Source organism: Trachurus japonicus, chromosome 24, assembly GCF_045865225.1.
Source record: "Trachurus japonicus isolate A0001 chromosome 24, Traja_1.0".
Lineage (NCBI taxonomy): Eukaryota > Metazoa > Chordata > Actinopteri > Carangiformes > Carangidae > Trachurus > Trachurus japonicus.
The window spans coordinates 3032098-3058579 of record NC_140930.1 but is presented as its reverse complement, the minus strand read 5'-3'; the positions used below and the strand labels follow the sequence as shown (position 1 = coordinate 3058579).

General features: G+C 41.5%; 1 protein-coding gene across 1 annotated transcript in view; it reads right to left on the bottom strand.

Moving 5' to 3' along the window:
• LOC146961142 (uncharacterized) overlaps nucleotides 1–26482 on the bottom strand; it is a 93037-nt gene that overhangs the window by 28300 nt on the left and 38255 nt on the right. The gene's annotated exons all lie outside the window — the stretch shown is intronic.

The window sequence follows — 26482 nt, the reverse complement described above, 5'->3', positions numbered from 1 at the left end:
ACATCTATTGCTGGTTTGTCCGTCCTGGGTGAGGGATCCCTCCTCTGTTGCTCACCCTGAGGTTTCTCCAATTTTTCCCCGTTAAAGGGGTTTTCCATGGAGTTTTTCCTCAGTCGATGTGAGGGTCTAAGGATAGAGGATGTTTTTATGATGCTATATAAAGCCCTTTGAGACAAACTGTTTGTAAAAACGGGCTATACAAAAAAATTGCCTTGCCTTGCCTTGCCTTGCCATGGGGGCAATTCTTTCAACCACAACAAACATTCAGAAAACAATCAAATATCTATGGTACATGACTGGAATCCTTACGAGACACCACTGAACTCATATAGTGTAGAGTATAAACAGTATAAACTTTGTGTTTTTGCATGTAGTCACTCACCTCAGATAGCCGAACTCTGAAACACCCTGGAAAGACATTACTATCCGATCGCAGAGCGCCTGCTCTCCCCGCCACAGAAACAAACACTTTTTCCTTGTTGTGATGATTTCTTTACAAAAATAGACGGTCTGAGATATTATGGACATTACCACTGCACTGCTCCACGGTGACAAGAGGAAGACTTTTCTGAGAAATCATGTGACAACTGTGAACAGAGTGGACATGACTTTGTGGTTGACACAGCTGTTGCTCAATTTAACTCAAGTGCAAAATGCAGCACGTCTCCGTCTGTCTCTCCGTGTTGCAGCTTTACTGGTGTGCAAACCAAGCGCACCTTTACTACGTCCCAGCAGTTGTCAATGGGCTGATTGCCTGCTGGGGGCGTGGCTTAGTTTACAAATGTTTGTCATTCATGTTTTGTCTGTGTGTGTGAAAAGCAAGTAAAAAAACCCAAAAGCAATGGAACTATCTGTCTGGCGTTATTCATGGAGAAGTTGAATTTGTTATGCAACATTTTGGTGCCGAAACCCGGTACGAGGGGGTAAGAAGAGATGAGAAGTCTCAGATGCATGACAATAAAGAAGAAAGAAAAGAACAATGGCTGATCGATTGAAAAAGAAGAGAACCCCAGTCCGTGGGTCTACAACCAAGTTAATCAGCAAGGTTGACGATGAACTCAGTAAGGAATCACCGGATCCTGATTTACTTGAGGAGTTCTTGGAACAGTTGCTATTAAAAGAAGAATTGTTGGATAAACTTGATGCAGAAATCGAAGAGGAGACGCAGACGGATGACTTGGAGGAGGAAGTTTCAAGATCCTTGGAATATAAGGAACACATAACTAAGCGGAAGACAAAATTAAAGCGAGTGATCAGGAGAGCGCAAGGAGAAGCAAGCTCTGTGACATCTTCTGAAGTGGATGTTAAGCGTCAAAACGTGAAATTGCCCAAACTTGTGATTGAGAAATACACAGGGGATATTAGCCTCTGGCAGCATTTTTGGGGACAGTTTGAGACGGCTGTGCATGGAAATCCCAGCCTGACGAAGACGGACAAGTTCAGCTACCTACGGTCGTATCTCACGGGAGCAGCTGCAAATGTGGTCGCAGGACTGCCGATGACCGAAGCCAATTATGATAATGCCATACAACTGCTACAAAAAAGGTTTGGCCGAAAGGATCTTGTTATTAATGCACACATGACCAAGCTTCTTAATCTTAATCCTGTCAAGAATGCCAGTGATGTAAAAGCACTCAGATATCTTTATGATAACTGTGAAATACAGATCCGTAGTTTGGCTTCTATGGGAGTTGTTTCAGACACCTACGGCAGTTTACTGTGTCCCATTCTGATGAAACTTATACCGGAGGAGATGACGCTGGAGTTTAGCCGGAAGAAAGATGAGGACGATGTCTGGAAAGTTGAGGATCTGATGGGGTTCATTCAAAAGGAAGTGGACAGCCGAGAGCGTACATCCAACATGACCCAGAGCGCAAAAGAGCGCACCGGTAAGGAACGAGAAAAAGAGACTCACAGCGCATGGGAAATGCGCAGGAAACCAAATATGATGACAGCTTCTGCTCTTTATGCTTCAAGTCAAGACAGACAGGTTTGTTTCTTTTGTGAAAAATCTGATCATATGTCTAAACGTTGTAATGAAATGTCTGTGCCTGAAAAAAGAGAAAAACTGAAGAAACAAGGAAGATGCTTTGTGTGTTTTGGAACTCGACATGTTGCTAAGGACTGTCGCACTAAAGGCATTTCTTGTGAAAATTGTAACAGACGTCACCACAAAGCTCTTTGCTCCTTTGATGGAAATGAATGGACAAGAAAAACAGAGACATCTGATACGGTGATTTCTGTTTCACCCTCTGAATCAAAGCGAGAGACAGTTCTACTCCAAACTGCAACTGTGTGGATCGAGACTCCAGTAAAAAGACAACTCACTCGCTGCCTTCTGGACGGAGGGAGTCAGCGCAGCTTTGTGCGTCAAGACATCTCTCGTACACTTAACCTCCCTAAAATAGGTGAAGAAACTCTAAGATTACACACGTTTGGCTCGAGTGAACCAAAGAATGTAACTTGTAATAAAGTAAAGCTAACATTGAGTAACATAAGAAATGGCCAACGTGTAGAAATAGATGTACTAGAAACCCCTCGTGTGTGTACTTCTATTATGAAAGTTGCGAGAGAAGAATTACGCAGAGATCTGGAGCGCAAAGGCATGCAACTTGCTGACACAGCGGTGAGTGGAATTGAGATGCAGGAACTCGGAGTGCTGATTGGAGGTGATCATTATTGGAAAGTTGTATCTGGGAAATTAGAACGTCTCTCTGAACAACTAGTTGCCTTAGAAAGCAAATTTGGCTGGCTCATCCAAGGTACAGTATCCATGCTGAATGTAACCTCTGAGCAAGAAATCACAGACATTGGAACGCTGCATGTGAGTGTTGGGCTGGAGGAACAACTAAACAACACACTGCGCTCCTTCTGGGAAACTGAATCCATCGGGATTGCAACAGAACGAGAATCAAAGAACTGTGACGAGGAGACGATGCAGTGGTTTGAAAAGTCTGTTCAATTCGCCGAAGGAAGATACCAGGTGAGCTTACCTTGGAAAAATGGAAATGATAAATTGTCATCCAATTACGATGTAGCAAAAAGACGCTTTGATCAGCTCATTAAGAAGTTTCAAAATGATTTGCCACTTTTTGATAAATATCGAGAGGTAATTCAAGATTATGTCAGCCAAGGCATAGTAGAACGTGTGGAGAACATTGTTTCTGATAATCCTGTCTATTATCTGCCACATAGAGCTGTCATAAATGAGGAGCGTTTAACCACAAAACTTCGAGTGGTCTTTGACGCATCCTCCCATGCTACGGGCTGTCTATCCTTAAATGACTGCTTAACAGCTGGCCCTAATCTGAATCCTGAGTTACTGAGTATCCTGTTAAAGTTCAGGCTCCATAGAGTGGCATTTATGGCTGACATTACGAAAGCCTTTTTGCAGATCTCCATCAGTGAGCAAGATCGAGATGTATTAAGATTTCTCTGGACTGACGACTTGCCTAAAAAATATGGCCAACCGAACATTAACATTATGCGAATCACCAGAGTTCCATTTGGTGCTTCGCCCAGTCCTTTTCTATTAGCTGCAACCATAAGGCATCATGTGAAAAAATACCAGCAAGCATATCCTGTGGTCACATCTATTCTGGACAAGTGTTTGTATGTGGATGACCTGATTTGCAGTGTACGGAGTGAAGAGGAAGCCCTCAGCGTATCAACGCAAGCCAAGGCCATCTTGAAAGACGCTCACATGAATCTGTGCAAGTGGAGCTCAAACTCTGAGGATCTGAAAACCCTGTGGAAGGAGAAAATGGAAAACACAGTAAGTGGAAACGTTGAAGTGAAAAACACTGTGTTAAAAGTTCTTGGATTAACATGGAGAACTGATCAAGACGACTTCATTTTTGATTTAAGAAACCTGATTGACTTTTTAAAGGATAAGAGTGATACAAAAAGAGGAGTGTTACAAGCTGCGTCCCGCATATTTGATCCTGTGGGATTTCTTTCCCCTTTTACCATCAGAGTGAAATGTCTTTTCCAAAAAATGTGGGAACGTGGACTTGAATGGGACAATGAGCTGCCTGAAGATCTGGCACATCTGTGGCATCAGTGGTGTGATGAACTGCCTGACATCACGAATATTAAGATCGCCAGATGTTACCATGCAGCGCTTGTGAAGCAGGATGCACCTGTCACTCTAGAAGTGCACGTCTTCAGTGACGCTAGTGAAAGTGCTTATTGTGCAGCTGCCTATCTCCGCATCATCCCAGAAGATGGTGAGTGCCTTGTAACACTTATTACTTCTAAAACAAGAGTAGCTCCCCTTAAAAAAGTTACATTACCCAGACTTGAGTTACTGGGCGCGCTCATTGGTGCTAGACTTAGTAACTATGTCATTACACATCTTGACATGAAAAAGAGCCAAGTGAACCTGTGGACTGACTCAATGATAACTTTGCATTGGATCAAGAGTTCTGCTAAACAGTGGAAACCCTTTGTGGAACATCGAGTCAGAGAAATACAGAGTTTAACTTCGCCAGCACAGTGGAGTCACTGCCGCGGTATTGATAATCCTGCAGATGTTGCGACTAGAGGAATCAGTGTTAATCAGTTGAAAGACAATTCCTTGTGGTGGACAGGTCCAACCTGGCTCAAGCAACGAGAAATACAGTTCTGTGAACATGAACCTGAACCACAAATTCATCTACAACGCTAAAGAGAAACCAAAACGTCTTGGACCATTGACAGCGGAGGAAATCTCTGATGCGGAGCTGTATTGGATTCAGGTAACGCAGAGGAAAAGTTTCAAAGAGGAGATTTCCAGGATAAAGACCAGTCAAGAAATTTCCTTTCAGTCTAAAATCCAGTCTCTTAACCCTTTTTTGGATGATCAAGGAATATTAAGAGTTGGAGGCAGATTACAGATGGCTCATTTAAAATTCGAACAAAAGCATCCTTGCATTCTTCCCTCTGATGATAAATTCTCAGAGTTGATAGTGAAAAGATGTCATCAACAAGTAATGCATTCTGGTCTGCAAGATACTCTAAATCAAGTGCGAGAGAGATTCTGGATACTGAAAGGAAGACAGATGTCAAAGAGAACTGTAAATGCCTGCCTCCTCTGCCGTAAACACAAAGTGAAACCTGCTCAGCAGATTTCTGCTCCCTTACCTGCGTCTCGCATTGAAGAAGCTCCCCCCTTTGAGAACACAGGTGTGGATTTTGCCGGACCCTTGTACTGTAAGTCACAAGATAAAGTTTATATTGCTCTTTTCACCTGTGCAGTAACTCGTGCTATCCATTTGGAATTAGTGTCTGATATGACAACAGAAAAATTCCTATTGGCTTTTCGACGTTTTGTGTCACGAAGAGGACTTTGTAAAACTATATATTCAGACAATGCAAAGACTTTCAAAAGAGCTAATGTGGAACTGAGTGTGCTATGGGATTCTCTGTCATCAAAAGAAGTCCAGGAATTCTTTGCAGGAAATCGCATCTCCTGGAGATTCATCGTGGAAAGGGCAGCTTGGTGGGGCGGAATGTGGGAGAGACTGGTCCGCTCAGTGAAAACCTGCTTACGTAAAGTGGTTGGTAAGGCATCTTTACATTATGAAGAAATTGAAACCATTCTGACTGAAGTGGAAGCTGTTGTTAACTCTCGCCCCATCACCTTTACCCACACAAGCAGTGAAGAACCTGTCCCACTATCTCCTTCTCACTTTTTGATTGGTCAGCGTCTGACAGCGCTCCCCCCAGCTGTCAGCATGACATCAGCGGTTCCTGACGTGAGTAAAGCCCAGTTGGTAAAACGTTGGAGATATAGACAACGGATTGTGAACATGTTCTGGTGTCGATGGCGAAAAGAATATCTTCTGGAATTAAGATCTGCACACATCTCCTCTTCTGTTAAAAGACCTTCTGACTTAAAGACTGGAGATGTTGTGTTAATCTACGAGGATAAAATGCCGAAGCACCTCTGGAGAATTGGCCGAATTACAGAAGTTTATATGGGGAGGGATGGAAAAGTTCGCTCATGCCTTGTTATGCTTCCTTCCAGGAATACATTGAGAAGACCGGTACAGCTGCTTTATCCCCTTGAACTCTCTTAGTGATGATCTGACTGGAGTCACTCTCATCGGCCGGGAGTGTGTTGCAGCTTTACTGGTGTGCAAACCAAGCGCACCTTTACTACGTCCCAGCAGTTGTCAATGGGCTGATTGCCTGCTGGGGGCGTGGCTTAGTTTACAAATGTTTGTCATTCATATTTTGTCTGTGTGTGTGAAAAGCAAGTAAAAAAACCCAAAAGCAATGGAACTATCTGTCTGTCGTTATTCATGGAGAAGTTGAATTTGTTATGCAACACTCCGGGAGCGTACCTATGTTCTCCGATCGGAGAATGTAGGACCCTTTTTTTGAAAAAGGGTCCTATGTTCCCCCTTTTTCCCAAAAAGGGTCCTATGTTCCCCGGTCGCAATACATAGGCCTACTGTTAACAGGGAACATAGAACCTTTTTTCAAAAATAGAGACCTATGTTCCCCACTGTTGCTGGTCGATGGATTCTCTCTACTTATCTGGACTCTCTCTCTCTCTCTGGCCTGTATAGCCTCTACCTGGTCTTTTTTTACTAAACTTAACCAACTCTTTTCTTCATTGCCTAAACCCAACCAATGGGACAATTACACTTCTCACTCAAAGTCACAACTCAACTTCTCATTCAGAAATAGGCACAAAAAAAAACGGCAAGTCACTAACAACTCCATTTCCAGGTGCGTACAAAACTTGCATGTTCCCCGGGTCCTTTTGGGGAAAAGCAGGGAACATAGGACCCTTTTTCTAAAAAAGGGTCCTATGTTCCCTGGTCCCATACAAAGTGGGGAACATAGGACCCGGGGAACATAGGGATGATCCCGTCTCTCCTCAGGTGTGTAAGTGAATGTGAGCTCAGATTATGGTCCATTCTTTCGCTCCATCCGTAGTCACTGAATAATAATAATGGTTTACGTTTATATAGCATTTTTCTCATTTCACATGATGCATTTTTAAAAATCCAAGGTACTATATTTCCTTCTGTTTTACGCTGTGTTTAGATAGATAGATGGATGGATGGATGGATGGATGGATGGATGGATGGATGGATGGATGGATGGATGGATGGATGGATGGATGGATGGATGGATGGATGGATGGATGGATGGATAGATAGATAGATAGATAGATCTAGCATCAGCATCAGCAAAATTCAAATCAAAATGGCCAACTTCCTGATTTCACCATGACCTTAAGAGACTTTTTTGTGTGCCTGGGTATGATAAATATATGTAACAAATTTCGTGTGCCTACGACAAACTAAGACGAATGGTGAGGCCATTGAAAAAATTTGTAGGGGGCGCTATTTGGCCATTTTGCGCCGCCCATGTGTGGCACCGCCAAAATATCGAATTTCGGAGAAGGCCACTCCCACATGCAAAAATTTGGGAATTTTCGAATATGGGAAAGTGGGGAATTTGGGGCATGAAGTTGCGTAAGAATAATAAACAGCGCGATTTCAATAGGGCCTCCGCCTGCGACTTGCAGTCGCCGCTATGGCCCTAATAAATATAAATGAATACATCAGAGCTTTACATTGTGTAATAAAGTGATTTCCTGTTTTTCTGCGTGGCTGCTCTCTGTCTTTGTGGTGTGGTTTAATTTCACTTCCCATTTTGAACAGTTCCACGTTTTTTTCTTGATCACTGCAACACAACACACACACAATCAGCCACTGCCACTCAGCTGATGTCAATGTCCATTTTCTCTGAAAATATGAATAATTTGAATGTCAACAATGTACACAAGAAGTATGCCTAAATTAACACATTTAGAGGGTAATCAAATCACACCACACTACAACTTTGTTATTATAAAACAAAATGTAAAATCTTGAAAGGGGGCATCTTACCCCAGGGCCTGGGGAAGATGCCCCCCAGGCGTCTACACAGTCACACACACGCACTTACACAAACGCATGCGCACACACACGCAAACACACGCACACACACACACACGTACAGTCAGTGTAGTTACTGAAAAATAGTAACTAGTTACAGCTACTAGTTACTCCATTGAAAAAGTAACTCAGTTACTTAAACCAAAAAGTAATGCGTTACTGAGAAAGTAACTTTTTTGTTACTTTAAAACATTTTTTTTTTCAATGCTCCTATTAAATAAAGGTTGATTGAATTCCCCTCTAATTGTCATTTCAGTTCTGATGAAATGCTGATGCTGATGAAAACACGTGTTTTTATCTGTAAATTTTTACCATCATCCTCATGCTGCATGATGTCAGCATGTAGCTACGGCAGCTTGACCTAACAGAACTGCAAAAAAATCTTGAGGATACGTCTTGACCGAGTTACATTCAAGAACCTGTTTTCAATGACGGAAAGTAAATTCCCTCCAGCGGTATTTTTTTATCGATCGATCAGCTGTGTTTACCCAGAGCGATCTCGAGCTGTGTCCCAACTCAGGGGCTGCAGCCTGAATTGGGACACAGCTTCGGTCTCGAATGCTGCGTTAGTTAAGATTACCTTAGTTCACCGTCATGCCCTGCCCTGACCTGTCCAGTCCTCTTCATGGAGCGTGTTGGATTACGTGTGGGACGCTAGAGTGTCACAGTGTGCTCTGTCTTTCTTTCAATTCAATGAAATTTTATTGATCGCTGAAATGTTATGGGAAGTGTGTGCCGCTGTAAAACCTCACCAAAAGGAACGGAGTAACACAGCGTTTGGTGACAGGAACGGATTACTGATTTTAAAAAACAACCTGTTACGTTATTAGTCCTACTGAAAAAAGTAACTACCCAACCCTGCGTACAGTAGCTAGCCTACACAGGCTACAGTTTGTGAAGAATCTAGCTAACTAGCTACAGCAAGCTAATTGTCTAATAGGTTAATTATGTTAGATGGTGTAGGCTACTTTTTTTTTTTTTTAATCAGAAAGCTAGTCTAGATATTCAAAATCATGGGGGGGCATCTTACCCCATATGGGTGGGGGGCGTCTTCCCCCCAAAGTCATACTTTTACACTTTCACGTAGGCTAATGGCCTACGTAACTAAAGCCTGCCACACACATAAAGATAATCGGGCTGATTTTGCCCCGATTTTCCCCCTTCCGACCACGGACAGACACCGCCCGATTATCTTAAGGTCTTAAGATTATCTTATAAGATTCTCTTGTAGTGTGTGGTGTGTTAAGAGTCAAAATTCCCCCGACAATCGGCTCGGAAAACGTTCGGCGCCGATAATCGTAAATATTAAACATGTTCAATATTTACGATTATCGGGGCCGACTTCGGTGGCCGTTTCAATCAAAAGTCATCTTGTGTGTGGAGAGCCGGTGTTGTGCGGAGAAGTGCCTGCTTGCAGCGCTCTGCTTGCCGAGCTCTGCTTGCCAAGCTCTGCATGCTGCTGCTCGCGGCAACAAGCCACTTCTCCACACAGCACCGGCAACCTCACAGAGAGCCACGGTGCAGCCCTGGCATTACTCGAGGTTCACACAGACATTCACGCACACGGGAGGTTTCCTGATAGCCGATAGCAAAGACAGTAGCGCTCGTAGCCGGCAACAGCCGGCAATACAGCAGCCATGTTTAAACGATCATGTGACCGCCGCTCACAGCCCGTCATGTGACAGCGCACGGCTCCCTATTGGACAGCCGCTTGACTGCTCGGTGTCCGGAGCCACAGACACACACAGATGGGATCGTTGTAAAGGCTGAAGTGTCCCGCTTTCATTAAAAAAAAAATTACGTCGCTCTCATTGTCCATTCCGGAAATAGACCCGAAAGAGTAGCTACAACGACACCCCTGGTATCGCTGCTGATGCCGGATTGTTTTCTGACCAGAGGTCAAGATTCTGAAAAATCTTAATGTGTGTGGTGAGCTGTGTTTGGAATATCGCAGCACACCACACACAATACGATCAAAACTGTTCAATCACAGATTTTTTATCTTCATGTGTGGGGTCTCTCACAGATAATAAATCGGTTGAGATTTATAAAATCTTTATGTGTGTGGCAGGCTTAACACCCCTCCTTTCCGAAGCCCCGCCTTTCCGACAATAGACTTCCATTCATCGTAATAGCGGGGTTTTCTATTTTTTCTAAAGACCCCGCTATTCCGAAAAGGCTATTGGGGGAAACCCCCAGTGCGCAGTGCGCATTGATCCTTTTTGGGGTCAAAGGGATCATGTGCATAATTAACTGCAAAACAAGCAAATACTTCATATTAATGACATATAACATTCATTCTGCTTCTAGCCTGTCTAGCCTCTACCTGGTCTTTTTACTAAACTTAACCAACTCCTTTCTTCATTGCCTAAACCCAACCAAAGCATCTCCCTCAGTCAGCTGTCAGCACGAGCGGCGGCTGCAGCAGCCTCGCGCCCCTGTGAGCTCAAGCCGGGTTCAGCTGCGCTCGAGCGGCGCAGGTGGGGAGAAAAAAGTGTATTTCTATTACTGTGTGGAGATATCTAACAACGGAGTCGGGGAGAAAGCAAGTGGGACAGATCTGCCCAGTCCCTGAGCAGCGCACGTTTCACAGACAAGCCACAAAGCAGAATGTAATCAACGCCACGTGGTTCAGCACCTTGGACTGAGGGGGGGAGGGTGTCTGAACAGCGGTGTTTCGAAGTGGAGGTGTGTCGGAATGGAGAGCTGTCCCTGTAACTAATGGCTCACCCTCCTCAAGATCATGTTAACATTTTTTTTTTAAGTTTGTGTATAGCCTATTATCCTTTCAAAAAAACACAGAGGCTTATTTTGTAGCATCAAAATATTACATCAACTTACCCCAAAATCTGTTCTAATGTAAAATGATTTCAATGATAAATAAATATTAGCAAGGTCATCATCCAAGGAAAGAGCTGAGATGAAAATTGTTGCCTTAAAGTGGTCAGGAGGGAAATTAAGGGGGGTTCTTACCGAGAGGAGCGTCTACCCTACCACCAGAACCACTGATTTGTTTCATGACACTGATGCAGGGAAAGCGAACAGAAAAGTCCACTTCACTGTCACAAAAATACCTTGCAAGAAGGGGAGCTCCAGTGGCTCCCCCTAGTGGACAAAGTCAGACTCAATGGAAGGATCAGCAGGGCACCCTGGCCTGCACCAACTGGTCTGCAGCCCAGCTAACGCTCTTCAAAGAAAGAACAGTGAGAGGCATGAGCACCAGGGCTTGCGAGAGAGGTGACTGCGAGATTCCCCACAGGCGCACCTCATTTGGGAGGAACGTGCTGTCTGTGGTGGGGGGAGGCATTTGGAATAGTCTTCCCTCCACTATAAGGGAATGTCCCACTTATTCCTCTTTTAAAGGGAATCTTAAGCAGTGGCTTAAGGACACACAAGAGTGCGACCATTAACTGGACCTGGGGCGATATGACTGATTGTTTACTTACTGTGCTGTCTGGATGTTGTATTACTGTTATGTCTTGCACATTAATGTTTGTCCTGTCCTAGTACCGTGTCTAACATTGTTTTTATTGTTTTGTCTTTCTTGTTTGTGTAGTGCACTTTTATGTATTTCGCTATATGTATTGTATTTATTGTTTTGTTTTTATTCCTTGTGGTGTACTGCTGTATTTTATTTATTTATTAGGGACGTCGGACGCAAATTAGCCGCCTGGCTATAATACGGCATATTTACAGCAGTATTTCTTTTAGTTATACTAATGTTCATTAATATGCACTGTCCCTATTCAAATAAATGCGATTGATTGATTGATTCAACGGGGCAAGTGGCTCCCGTCAAAGTTCGCTACATGCATAACCTGCTTTTTTTTCACACTGACAGGCTCAGATAATTACAATGAGTGCCTGACAACATATTAGCAAGGAGAAATGAACGTATGTCTCTACCTTTAGCTGGAGGTTGCTGTTTGTTGTGATTTTTATGGTTGTCATGTCTATGGGTCCAAATCTCACCGCTAGAAATCTCGTTCTGAAATCTCGCAATAACTCGTGGCAAAACAACAATGGGGAACTTACCTGATTGAGGTGAAGAGAGACATCGGAGCATTTCCAAATTGTGGCAACAAAATGTTGGGCTACTCTTCGCGCAGCTTTCACAAGTTATGGCTAGCTGTGCTACGAATGGATGCTGACACTCTGTCGATGCACTGCGCTGTGCCGACCACAGGGTCGTTTATAGGGCGAACTTTGACGGGAGCCACTTCAACTCAACTCAACTCAAAGTTTATTTCTATAGCACATTTAAAAACAACCTTAGTTGCCCAAAGTGCTGCACAACGTACACGTGCTAGCAATATAAATAAAACAACATAAATCATCAAACATAGATTAACAGTAAAATAGAGCAGTAAAAACAGTTACTAAGATAAAATAAAACAATTAAAAGCTATCCTACTAAAAGATAAACATAAAAAGTCAGGGTGTCAGGGTGTCAAGGTGAGTTGAAGGCCAGAGAAAAGAGGTGAGTCTTTAAAAAGTTCCAGAGTTTCAGCTGCTCTGATGTGGAGGGGTAACATGTTCCACAACTTTGGGGCCACAACTGCAAATGCTCTGTCGCCCTTGCTCTTTAGTTTAGATCTGGGGCAAACCAGCAGTAACTGGTTGCTTGACCTCAAGGCTCTAGCTGGAGCATGATAGGGTGAATTCAGGTATATTGGGACAATTTTTGTAAATTCATTTTCTGAGCCATTTTTTGTCATCAACATTAATAAATAACCCAACAAATGAGATATGTCTGGATTCCTCTAGGTGTCTGCATTCTTTATGTGAAACAATTATGTGCTAAAATTCTTTTGTGAGAGCACAGCACTGTATTTTAAAGGTTTTGACACAAAACTATTTTTTTGCAACTTGTTTGGTAAATTGGGACAGTAGGTTTGGTAATTTGGGACACAGGCTTGTGCAATGGGATATTGCATGGAGCTGCAATTACATTAAAAAAGACATGAATAGATTGCTTATTTATGCATATTAGGCCTATAGCCTATTATTTTTATGTTGTGTATTGTTTATAATCTCGTGATTTGTAACCAAATCAACCAAATATACGAATTATTTCAACAAACAGCAGATTTAATAGCCTAAAACATTTTGTGAGCAGACTATTGACCTCAGGAGAAGCAAGCATGTTTTTAAAAATACATTTATTTTTATATTTTGTTAAATATAAATATATAAAATAAAGATAACTCATGACATAATAAGAGATAAAACAATCTGACCTATTTTTGAACGTCACTTCACATATTCCACATTAACCGCTGATTTGATATTCTGAAATGTACAAAGGTACTTGTTTTCCCTATATGTGTAAGAATGTCTCACTTTTAAGCATGTAAGATATGACTACACTATTGAAATATTTCAATATAAACCCAGAAACACTGTCCCAAATAACCTGAACATGCTGTCCCAAATTACCATACCACTATTGGTAATTTGGGACAGCAAGAAAATGTCCAAATTAAGAAAATGTAAACATCCACACAAACCAATGTTTGTTTATTTTAGTACACCAATGCATCACACATCTTAATATAACTTTCATACCTACAGTAATTTAGTCATACAAATGTAATAGCCCTATATTAAATTCCAACAAAAGCACATGCCATTTTGCTGACCTCCTGATATTTGGGGTCAGCGTCCTGTTTGATGCTGACCACACCTGTGTGATGTCACCCAAAATATTTAATGTGACTTTTAATGTAGACATCCAAAGGAATGTATCAGCACCTTTAACTTTGTCATAGCCCATTCAAGGCAAGTGGAAGCATTGTTTTTCCTTAAAGCAGATATCAGTGGAATGTTTTTGTTAATATAAGTCCTAAATAGTCCTATTTTCCGTCAGCAATCACTTACATGAAGTATTTCAGCCTAAACACGAATCTCTCCGTCACTCTGCTCTGCTGTAACCCGAGGAGAAAATTTTCCTTGTGGGATACAAGTGTTATCCAATGAGGGGAGAGAACGGCATGAAGGGCTGTGTGTGCAGCCAAGGGATGCGCGTGAATGTGGTGACGTAGCACGAGGACCAATTGATGCCTGACAAGGGCGGGGGCTGCTAACTCATGGTGCGTTCAAGGAAACTCGTACTTTGTGTTTTTCCTTCCTGTGAAGTCATACCAGTTCGATCTGGTACGAGTTCACGGGTCGGAAGTTACGAGTGGCCGTTATAGGGAACTTTCACAGACAACAGGACGGTAAAAACACGAGCTACGGGTTACCTGGAACGCTACCAAGTCGTAGTTGTGACTTGAAGCTGTAACTTACGGTTTCAAAAGCCTGCCTTGAACACAGCATTAGCCGAAACGGCCGTGCCGCTGTTATCTGCTTTAACTGTCCCAAATTACCTGATGTCCCAATATACCTGAATTCACCCTACTTAATGAGGTCAGATAAATAGAAAGGGGCTAGACCATTTAGGCTTTTAAAAACAAACAATAAAATTTTGAACTGCACCTTAAACTGGACAGGGAGCCAGTGAAGAGAGCCGAGAATAGGAGATATGTGATCCCGCCGTTTTTTTCCTGTCAACAATCGAGCTGCTGCATTTTGGACAGCCTGTAGGCGGTTCAAAGACTGCTGGTCTAGTCCAGCATAAAGAGAATTACATGTGATAAATGCATGGATCGCCCTTTCAAAGTCAGGTAAGGGGAGATAGGGCTTCACCTTACTTAGCAGCCTTAACTGGAAAAAGCTAGATTTAATGACTTAACTTATCTGTCTGTCAAATTTAAAGGCAGAATCAAAGATAACTCCTAGGCTCCTAGCTTCACTTGCCCGGTTGAAGAGCGGCTTCAGGCTGCCTCAGTAATTGTATTATCCATCACTCACGTACAGAAAAACACATGAAAACAGGGCCCAGGTTGAAAAAAACCCTGAAGTTTTCCTTTAATCCTTTCTTCGCACTAAAAGACTGTAAAGTAGGAAAATCTGGCTATGAACAACTAGGGATGTGCAATGATTTCGAAGTGTCGAAAAGTAAAAAAAAAAAAAAAAAAAATCATTGTTTTAAATGACGGACGGCTGTTTTTCAGAGAGAGAGAGACAGAGAGAGAGAGGTGAGGCTGTGTGGCGGCAGAGCGGTTTCGAAACTGTCGCTCGCTGATGTTTGTACCAGCCGAGTTTCCGTACCTGTTAGCCTCAGCCTCAGTTAGCCGTTAGCTCCCGTTGAACAACACAAGGGCAGAGCAGCGACACGGTGAGTGTGTGTGTCTTTCTGTGTTTGTCTCTGTGTGTAGCGACTAGCGAGGTGAGTTTATTCACTGTTGTGTTGTTGAACAGGAGGTTTATGATAAAACTCTGATGGTTAAATGAGTTAAATCTTCTCCACTGTGTTAAACTGGCGCCGGCTCTCTGAACTCACGTGTTTAACAAACAGACTGTTTATAAAAGACAAACGGGTTTAACATAAAGAGTAAATGAGTCAGTGACACATGAAGGTGAATGAGGTGGTAAAATGAATAAAATTATAAATAAATAAACATCCAGAGAATGTATATATATCTCTCTGTGATGTGTACAGGTAAAAGTAAAGTCCTCATAGGAGTCAATATCACTATGGAGTGCCTTTGGTGTCCTCATCAGAATCACTCAGTCATCATGAAAATATAGCAAAATAATGAAACTCTGAGGTCTTATTATAAATGGCCAAACATTTACTCACATATTGGTATAATTATAATTCACTTAAAATATGTTCCCTTTATTTTATACCGTTTTCTTGCATTGGATGTACGTGATTTTGGCATGTCCCACACAGTGCTCTGCTAACTACAGCGTGTGTAATAAGTGCAAATGATACTAAATTAAAACTTTTTTTACATGGTTTTATTGTCCACAACAGCCTATTTGAGAAAAACAGTAAGTTTGATCATGTATATTCTATTTTCATAATTATATTGAACATTTTGTGTGTGTCCCTGAAATCGCTGTCCACCCTGTCATTTTGGGGTAACTGTCCCTTTAAGAAACCCTATGATGTTTTCAGTGACATTACTACCATCATTTTGTCTTTCTTCAATGGAGCCTGACACAGTGGCTAGTTGCAAAGTAAGTATTTACACATATATTTTGTATTTGTTCTCGTATTATGTGTGCAGTTGGATGTTGTCAAGCTTAACATGTCCACTCTGTCATAGTGAAATATCAATTAATATAAATACCTTTCAAAAATTTGAAACATATTTGTTAAAAAGTACACAGTCAGCTTGCTAACTGCATCATGTTGCTAACTGAAGGTCCACCATGTGCTCATTTAATGCTAAAATTATCTTAAAATGTCCACCCTGTCATTGTCCACCCTGTCAGTACAGTACTGTAAACCTCTCATGACAGGGTGGACATGATTCATGACAGGAAGGACATGTGCATAATTTTGGCCTTATGCTGATAATGTTACACACTACTATACATTTTATAACAGTACATGCTGTACTGTACATAGTAAGAGTGGACAATATGGACTTTTTTGGTGATATTATTACAAATTGTGTTTCAGGCAAAGGTGTCAAGGGGAAAGCATTCGAAGGAGTTCGAAGAGGAAACTGAAAAAACAGCTTGCAAAAGAGAAAACTAAAACTGAGAAATACAAGAAGATTCAATTGTTCAACTGGTTTCCCCCTATATGGGAAAAAGACCTCTGACATTTTTTTTAACATAATTTCTTTTAGATTTATTGCATTTATGAGTGTCCACCCTGTCATGCCCAATGTCCACCCTGTCATTGTCCACCCCGTCATTTTCATGTTTTATTAAAATAAACAAATTATTTTCACAAATTATTGAAACCTTTTGTGTGATTCTGTTATAAACAAAAGAGGGCCAAATAGAATTGTTTGAAAGTTTGACCAGATATCTTTGTTGTTAGATTTTATTTAGAAAAGAAAGTGCAATTCTCGCAGATTTTATAGAGAAACAAAGAGTTTGCCATCATTTCATTAATATCCAAATACTTTTCCCATTAACTAAAATATAGTGTTGAGAAAGGGACTAAAAAGCTTTCTAAAAATGTATATTTTATAATCACTATGTAATTACAATGTATTTATTCTACTTTGAATGTGTCCATGACAGGGTGGACATATTTCGCTGTTTGCATATACTTTGTTTGCTTTCAGTTAATTTCTAAAAAGTGTGGGAGCTTGACCATCATGCATTTCTAATAGCATAACATCTACTTAATACAATAAATATGAAGTTACATGGAAAATCTCAGCTTTTTTTTTTGGAAATGGGGAAGTCTCAAAGGCACTTTATAGTGATATTGACTCATAGGTTAAAAGGGTTAATTAATGTTAGGTTAGGTTAGTTTATTGGTCTCCACCAGGGAGAAATTTGTCGCGGAGACAGGGAACATGTTGCATACATAAAAAACACATACAGTACAAAAAGAACATCAAGTTCAAAGACTGGTGGAGTAAACAGACCACACTGGACAATCCTGCACATGCAGCAAGCTGATGTGAACGTCATTCACATGCATCCACACCGCTACTCTAACTGTAATCATAAATATACATTCATATCAGCATCACATAACCTCAAGCATACATTAATCCATTCACTCACATATGTCCATAGTTTGACTCATAATACATTCATTTCCATATACACATAGCCTATGTTCGTATACATATACAGAAACATCATAATGTAGCCTATGTATGTTTTTATTTATTGAACAAGGAAGATTAAAAGAAAAAAGAGCAGTTAATAAAGTTGTGTCTGTTTGTGTGTCCAGATGTGTGGTAAACCTCTGGAGCCTCTGGCCAAGCGGCTGATGAAGGGAGTGATCGTGGTGGAGCTGCTGGGAGTGTTTGGAGCTTACGCCCTGTTCCACCGGATGAACAACAGCCAAGGTACAAACACGTCACTGTCGTCATGACAACAGAGACTGACACAACCTGTCAATCAGAGCAGCTTTTATTGTTTATATGTGATTATTTTTTAACCCTTTCATTCTAGGTCCAACTGAACATTGTTTTCTTCATGTTGATTTATATTTGTGACTTTATCATTAACTCTTTCGCGACCACACTAATTCCTCAGCACATCCTCTCAGGACCACATGTTTTTGGCTATTTGTTTACCTTTTTCTCACGTCGAACCGAACTCTGTACATCACCTAGAAACAAACGGTCTTCACGTGGTTGAAGAGTGACTTTCCAACGTGCTTCTCAAAAAAACGGCAAGTTTTTCCGCCGTTTCGTTCGTGAGTACGAAGTAGAAGAAGAGAGCTGGGTTTCTCCAAAAACGAAGCTCCCGCTCTAGTTTCAGAGAAAAACGCACTTTTGTGTGGCAAGTGGCAATCGGCTCATTTTAACGTTAATCTGCAGTGTGGCATGTCTCCCAAATCATTTCTACGGCTAAATAAATATATTTGTAGGCAAATCTGGGGGGTGTGGCAGCTTGGAGAGCAGCAGTGCAGCGGTGTGGGTCTCTGGCTGCAGCGCAGCAGCTCCGTGACACTGGCCGGCGATGAGTGCTCTGGGGCGGGGGCGGCCGGTCACAGCACCCGCTGCACAGCGCCCGCTCCGCTGCACCGTGAAAACAGCAGTGATAACGGGCTTTCAGATCCGAGTCTCCAAACCAGAAACATTTGTAACAGCACCGGAAAAACTCGCCAGATTTGTCGTCGGTCGCTTTTGTCAAAAGTCGCCAAGAGGGTTTGGAAAGTCGCCAGATTCAGCGAGAAAGTGGCAACACTGTAGCCGACAGCCGCACAGCGCGAGAGAAAGAGAGAAAAGCAACAGAATTTACAGACTTTCCCTCAGGACTTTAACATGTGAGGATCTTCATCAGTTTCTCATCAGTCAGTGACAGCCGACTGGTCTCTGAGCTGCTGTCAAAGCAAAGTGAGGTGGAACAACACAACAGGAAGACTTTTCAGAGAAATCATGTGACACAACTGTGAACAGAGGGCGTGATTCGTTGTGGCTAGATGACGTACATGAGCTGCAGGAAGCGACGTTGAACCTCACCGAAAATCGTTGAGAACTCCCGACTGGTTAGGTTTAGTAAAACTGACATGTACAGGTGTAAAATAGGGGTGGGAAGCAAAACATAAGTGAAGCCATTGGTTGGGTTTAGGCACAGATAAGTAAAGATTGCATGACGTCACTTCCTGCAGCTCATGTACCCCATCTAGCCACAACCACGTGACTTTGTGGTTGACACAGCTGATGTTCAATTTAACTCAAGTGCAAAATGCAGCACGTCTCTGTCTGTCTCTCCTCAGGTGTTAAGTGAACGTGAGCTCAGATTATGGTCGATTCTTTCGCTCCATAGTCACTGTATAATAATAATGGTTTACATTTATAGAGCACTTTTCTCATTTTATGTGATGTGTTTTTTTAAAAATCCAAGGTAACATATTTGCTTCTGTTTTATGCTGTGTTTACATTGTGTAATAAAGTGATTTCCTGTTGCTCTCTGTCTTTGTGGTGATGTTTAATGTCACTTCCCATTCTGAACAGTTCCACGTTTTACTTCTTGATCACTGCAACACAACACACGCACAACAATCAGCCACTGCCACTCAGCTCATCACAGGTGAAACTATTCAGCTAAAAGCTGCTGGTACCACCAGAACCACTGATTTGTGTCATGACACTGATGCAGGGAAAGTGAACAGATGAAAAGTCCACTTCACTGACTGTCACAAAAATACCTTGTAAGAAGGGGAGCTCCAGTGGCTCCCCCTAGTGGACAAATTCAGAGTCAGAGGAAGGATCACCAGGGGCCGGTTACACCAACTGGTCTTAAAGGAATAGTTCACCAAAAAATGAAATTCAGTCATTAGTGACTCACCCTCATGCTGATGAATACTCCGGAGTAGTTTTTTATTCCTCTTTATTCCTCAAAGTGCATCTGGACACCTGGGAGGTCGGTTCGTAGTCCAACGAAAACTTTGTATGAGACTTTCTTTTATTTAATGTACTCATAACTCACAACATAAGACTGCATAATAATGTGAGTCGTAAGTGTAAAGGCCAGAAGCTCATGCTGTGTCATCACATTTTGTTTAAGCCACGCACAGTGTGAAGTTTTTCTGTACTGGGGAAGCTGGAAGTTAATTCCGCCATGACACAAGAAATATGTTAGTGTGTGCTAGTCTCGAATAAACATGCTTAAAGAAGCTAAAGAATATCTCTGCCTCTGTCGGCTTATTCTCAGAGTTCAGCACGAGAGGTCCCTTGAGGTTATACTGCCACCTATGGGTGACCGTCTGCTACCACATATCACTACACAAACTGTTTCTATAGGAGGAGGAGGAGGTTTGTGCTCTCCCACTGTGTGTTTACCTGCTGGTGAATGTGAAAGGACGTCAGGACAGTTCACACAGACGAGGTGGACCAACATGGACCACCATGCTCTCTGCACACACTCCTCCTCCTCCTCTGTGGACGTCAAACAACCCAGAATATTTCCTCCTTTGTCCGCAGCAGCTTAGCAGGTCTCAGACTGACACATCAGAAATGTTCCTTTTCCTTTTTGCAGCAGCAGCATCGCTCATTAAACCACTAACGGCTTTATTAATAAAATATGTTATTGATTAAAACATCTGTAGCGAGTTATATACCAGCATTCATACAAACTACGTATTGATTAGTGTTTCTGTTCCATGTTTATATTGTTTATCCATGTAATTGAAGAACGTTAATGTTCTTATGAAGATGCAGTGGATTTATCGTCTTCAAGGTCGTTCCAGTGTCACTTTTAATTAAACAGACAGGAACTGTGTCAGTCACATATAAACTTTACAGTGAGGTCATAGTGAGGTCACAACAGGTAGATCTATAACTCCGCCCCCTTTTCTGTCTGCAGAGGAAACACAGAGAACAAAGACCAGACTCTTCAGACCTCAGCTTGTTTTATTATTATCATATTATCATATTACAGCTGTAATGAGTCAGAGGTTTATTGTTGTACAGATTCTCAATGTTGATTTGTCTCATTATGTGTTTTATTGTTATATATGTTTTATGTTTTACGTAAAGTATAAATCATGTCTGTCTTATCATTTAAGTTGATGTGTAATTGGACTTATTTTGTCTTTATGTATTTTAATATCTCATTTATTTAGTAATAATAAAAAAAAAGTTTAAACCTGAGACTGAAAAAATCTGGTCAAAGGATCACATTACTGTAATATTATTATTGTTAATACGTTTAACGTTGGTCGTAAGGAACGTTGGTCATGAAGCTGTTCAGTCTTTTATGATGAATTTAATTACAATTTACAAACAATAAACATTTTCTTCAGTTTAACCTGTAAAAGCTGAATAATCTTTAGACTTAATGAGATCAGACTGATGCACCAACACTTTCATCTGAATCATCCCTTGATTTATTCTATTAATTGATTTGGATCCTCTTCCTCAGGGTCACATATTTCAACATAACACTGAACAACAATTAAAATAAAAAATAGAAACCTTGAATCGAAGCACTGGGAATCAAACCTGTTCATATCAGTTCTGTTTCATTAACTCTCCTCCTCTGTGTATTTACACCTGAACTCTCCTCACCTGAAGCCTCGAGCTGTGTCTCGTTTCACCTGAACCACACTGACACCTGCAGGTGAGCTGCTGCCACTGCAGCGACACAACCACACACACACACACACACACGTGCTGTTTAGTTCATATCAACATATATCATTAACGGGATACATAAACAAATTTATGAAATAATAACAGTGAAATCAGAATAGGAACTGTTGAATGTGAATATTTTGACATCAGTAGTGAGCAGTTTTTGAAAACAGAGAGTAAAGTTCATACATTCTTTGCATTATTTGAATCTGTTTTTGTTTTAAATGTAATCTGTGTTGTTTTACAGTTTTCCTCCATTGGTTTGGCTCATTTATTGAAACAGAAATTATATTCTCAAAAAAAAAAAACATGGACAAACATCCAAACCACTTGGCAACTGTTGACAAGAGAATAGTATTTCTCATTCATTTCATCACATTGCAAATCTCTTAGTATATATTTCCAAATGATTAAGTAAAGGTTTCCAGAGTTACAAAAAACATGAATGTGTTATTAACATGATTTTGAAATAGAAAGCAAAGTGAAAGCTCGTCCACCACCAACATTTAAAGCACAGGACTGAAGCTGCTGTCACTTCCACAGACTCTCCATCCTACACATCAACCAGAGACACTGAGGCACCAGAGGAGATCCAGAACCCAGGATACAGAGGTTGAGTGAAGGTGGTGTTGACGGTGTGGAGGTGGATCGGTCTGTTAGAGGAGACTCTGTAGAAGGACAGAGAGCCAGCAGGACAGTCCACATACACCCCTACTCTTTCAGAGACAGAGGAGGAGAAGGAGGAGATGGATGTTTTTCTGTTGTTGTGCCAGACAGAATAACGATAATCATGACAGAACAGACTCCAGGACTGATCATTTCTTCCAAACCAACAGTCTTCACTGTCTCCTTTCCTTCTGATTCCTCTGTAACTCACTGATATATGAACCCATCCTCTCCACTCCACCTCCCAGTAACAGCGACCAGTCAGACCAGTTGAACACAGCAGCTGAGGCCATTTATCAAATCTGTCTGGATGATCAGGATATGACTGAACCTTTGTCACACGTGTCACCGTCCTGTTGTTGTCAGACAGTTTGAGGCGTCTGTGCATTGTGTTCATGTCCACTTCCAGTTCACAGGCGTCTGATGGAGAGAACAAGACACAACACAGCTGCAGTTCATCATCTGATGGTTCATTGATTGATTATTGAATCAACATTGTATTTAAAGACAAACTGACAGAGAGCTGCTGTCTGATCATTAGTCACATTAAATCCACACTTACACTTCCTGAGACCAGGTTTTAGCCTGTGCTCTCCACCATGGTCCAGCCTGGAGGAAGAAACACAGTCAGAGTGATTTTATATCTAAACTACTGTTCAACATGAAGCAGTTTGTCAGAAGAAGAAGAAGAAGAAGAGTCACCGCTGATCTCCTCTGTGTTTTTATTGATGTTCCTCAACAGAAGGGGAAATATAGGTCACTAAAGTCGTCTCTTATAATGAAGTGAATTTACATCTAAACCAATGAAGTGTTGACTGACTGTTCACAGATCAGTTTAACAGCAGATTCTATGTGTTTACTGTCATTTACAGAGCTGTGAAAAAGGATTTGCTCTGCTCCTGATTTCTTACTTTTTTGCATATTTGTCGCACTTCAATGTTTAAGATCATCAGACAAGTTTTAACATTAGACATAGATAACCCAAAATAAAAATAAGTGAGTTCTGACTTTTTTCTCAGAATTCTCCAGAGACCGAGCTCCAGCCCAGTCTCCCTGCTGCTCTCACCCACACATGAGCGTAGTTTATCCAAACAACCCCTGTTTTCTCTATTACATCACATGCTCCTAAATTGTGCAGCTTAGGCTAACAATAACATGTTATAAGTCATAATAAGACCACAAAGAAATTAAAATGGAAATAACATTTAATATTTGTGATCTTTGAACAGTGTTATATTAAAATATACTATTAATATTATAATGTTATGTTACATGATTATCCTATACTAATATTTATATTATTAATACAATAACATTTAAAAAAGAGGAATTAATTAATATTGAAATATCTTGTCAAATTGTCATTTTTTAAAAGTTTATTGAATTTACAATTGATGTTCAGTCATCATCAATGGGTTTCTATAGGGTGTCTCAGCTCTACACATATGGGGTATGGTTGAGAGGGGACCATGGTAAAAATGCACCTCATGTTTATGACCTGATTGTGGAAAAAATAAACAAATAATAAATGATAGAGTTCTGTATTTCTAGTCCCTTGTTTTGTACTGTTTGTACTGTACTGTACTGTTATTTTCTGTTGAACTGGATTTCTTGTTTACCCCCTGTCCGAGACTTAGGGGCCTTTCACACCGAGCGCGGTATGCGCTGCGCCCACAGCGAGGTACAGCGCAGACAGGCGCAGAGCAGGGCGGCAGAGAGTTGCTCAGCGACCGAACAAACAAGACAGGATTTGGGGGGATATGTTCGCCAGGAGCTACAAAATGAGCGCTTCCAGGTGAACTTTAGCATCAGGCTGAGAAGGGAGCAGTTTAACAGCCTGTTAGAGAGAGTTGGTCTCATCCTCAGGAGGATGACAACTCACTTCATGCATCCGTCACTTTAACTGAACGTCTGGCCGTTTGTTTTCACTCTGCAAGCGGCTGATTTTGTTTCAGACTCCACTACATCCTCTCCTATTGGACGCGCCGAGATGTCGTCACAGCACGCTGCACCCAGGTTAAAACATTTTTAATTCGGGCGCACCGCTCCGCCACGGTATGCGCCCACCTTGCGTGCTGCTCAGCTCGGCGCAGAGCCGTTCACCTGTGCGCCGCGGTAGCACATACACAATGAATGGGTTTGCTGCCGCCTTCCGCCGCCTTCCTGCCGCGTTCGGTGTGAAAGGCCCTTTAGGCTCGTTGACTCTTGTTGCTACTTTGTTTCCGTTGTAGTTTGATTTCCTTGTATTAACCTTTTTCTAAATAAATACTTTTGCCAATTGAGTCTGCATTTGGATCCTCCTATTTAAAATGTAACACATTTAAATATTTAAATGTGACAAATAAACGGAGGCCTTATGCTGCAGACTGTAAAGTCCCTGATAAATCAAAATCAAATTATTTGACTTGAGAATGTAATGTTAAAAACTTTAAAATTATAAAGTTGAGGTTCACGGAGAATGAATATTCCTGTGTGTCATTTCCGTCAAAGTATTTTTCTTTAAATGTTGTTGAATTAATCTGTGTCTGATCTTTGTTTGTATTTAAAATGTGTAACAATGAAGAAAATATATAAAAAGGTGCCTGAGGTGAAAATAGACTTAAAGGGATAGTTCATCCTAGAATGATATTTCGCTCATTATCTACTCACCCTCATGTTGACTAAGGGCTGGAAGAAGTTTCAGAGTCCACCGTCCCTTCTCTGAGTTACAGGGGGTCTTGGAGTAGCAGTGCATGTCCATATAACGGTTGCAAAGGGACACCAGAGTTCCTGGTCCGTCCAAATCTCGCGTGATTCGCAGTAACCGCACTGACGCCGGCGCAAATCACGCGAGATTTGGACAGACCAGGAAGAGGAGCTTCGAGAAGCTTCCGCTACAAACAAGCTTAAAATATAGACTTATTCAATTTTTTTCGGGACAATTACGCAATTTGGGGCTTCAGCACAAGACGGACATTACATACGAGCATCATGGAGGTATTTGGATGTTTTTTTGTGTGTGTTTTTTTACGAAGAGCTCTGGTGTCCCTTTGCAACCGTTATATGGACATGCACTGCTACTCCAAGACCCCCTGTAACTCAGAGAAGGGACGGTGGACTCTGAAACTTCTTCCAGCCCTTAGTCAACATGAGGGTGAGTAGATAATGAGCGAAATATCATTCTAGGGTGAACTATCCCTTTAAAACCAAAGTAGTGAACAAATTCAAACATTGACCTGATGATGGCGCTAGATGGAAAGTCAGAGGACAGGGATGACAGGGATAACCGGGGGGTATGCCCCCCTGCATAAACGTGGTGATGTTGGAGAGCAAAGTTGTAAGGCTGGACACATGAAGAACTTTGTGCTTAGCCGCAGTAAGTACTTTAAAATATGCAAGGGGCTCTGATGCAAACATCTTAATTACTTTGTTATTAACCTCACTGCAAAAGCCAGAACAGCTGATCAGAACTAGGTCAATAAACTCTGAGCAGGTGGAGCGCAGATGACAGATTCAGCAGCAGTAAGTAAGAACCAGAGCCACTTACTTCACTCAAACTGAAGGTGAGATTTTAATGAGTATGAACACATAAAAAATGAAAATCTAATACAGCAGCTGCAATGAAACAGCGTGAGATGGGAAAAGAGTGTGTGAATAAGTAATTCCCTGACTGTGTGTTATAAAGAAAAGCTGACATTGGTGAAGAATCAAACCGCAAAACATAAAATCTGCTCCGATGATAACGAAAATTCACAATGTGTAATAGCCTATAAGATGATGAGGGAAATTATAGACTGCATTGTTTCTGCTATGTACAGTAAGCAGCAGCAGAACTCTGTTTATCAATAAACAACATCTGAGGTTATTAATGTCCACAAGTTCCGATTTTTATCTGATTTACAAAAGTTAAAACACTGTTCTAACACAGTTCAGACTTGGAAGATGGTCTCTAATTAAGGGATGTCTCCATTTGGTCAAAGACTTGAGAGGAGGACCCATGTGTTTGTGAATTCAGGCCGACTCACTGCTCTGAACACAACTAAGAGAAATAAGACGTCCTTCATGACGACTGACCGAGTAGGGAAACATGAAACACAGGAGAGAGACTTGTTGAGTCCTTGTTGTCTGATTGTACCTGAGAGTCTCCAGTCTCCAGTCTGAATCCTTCAGTCCAGCGGACAGCAGCTTCTCTCCTGAGTCTCCTGGATGATTGTAGCTCAGGTCCAGATCTCTCAGATGGGAGGGGTTGGAGCTCAGAGCTGAGGCCAGAGAACCACA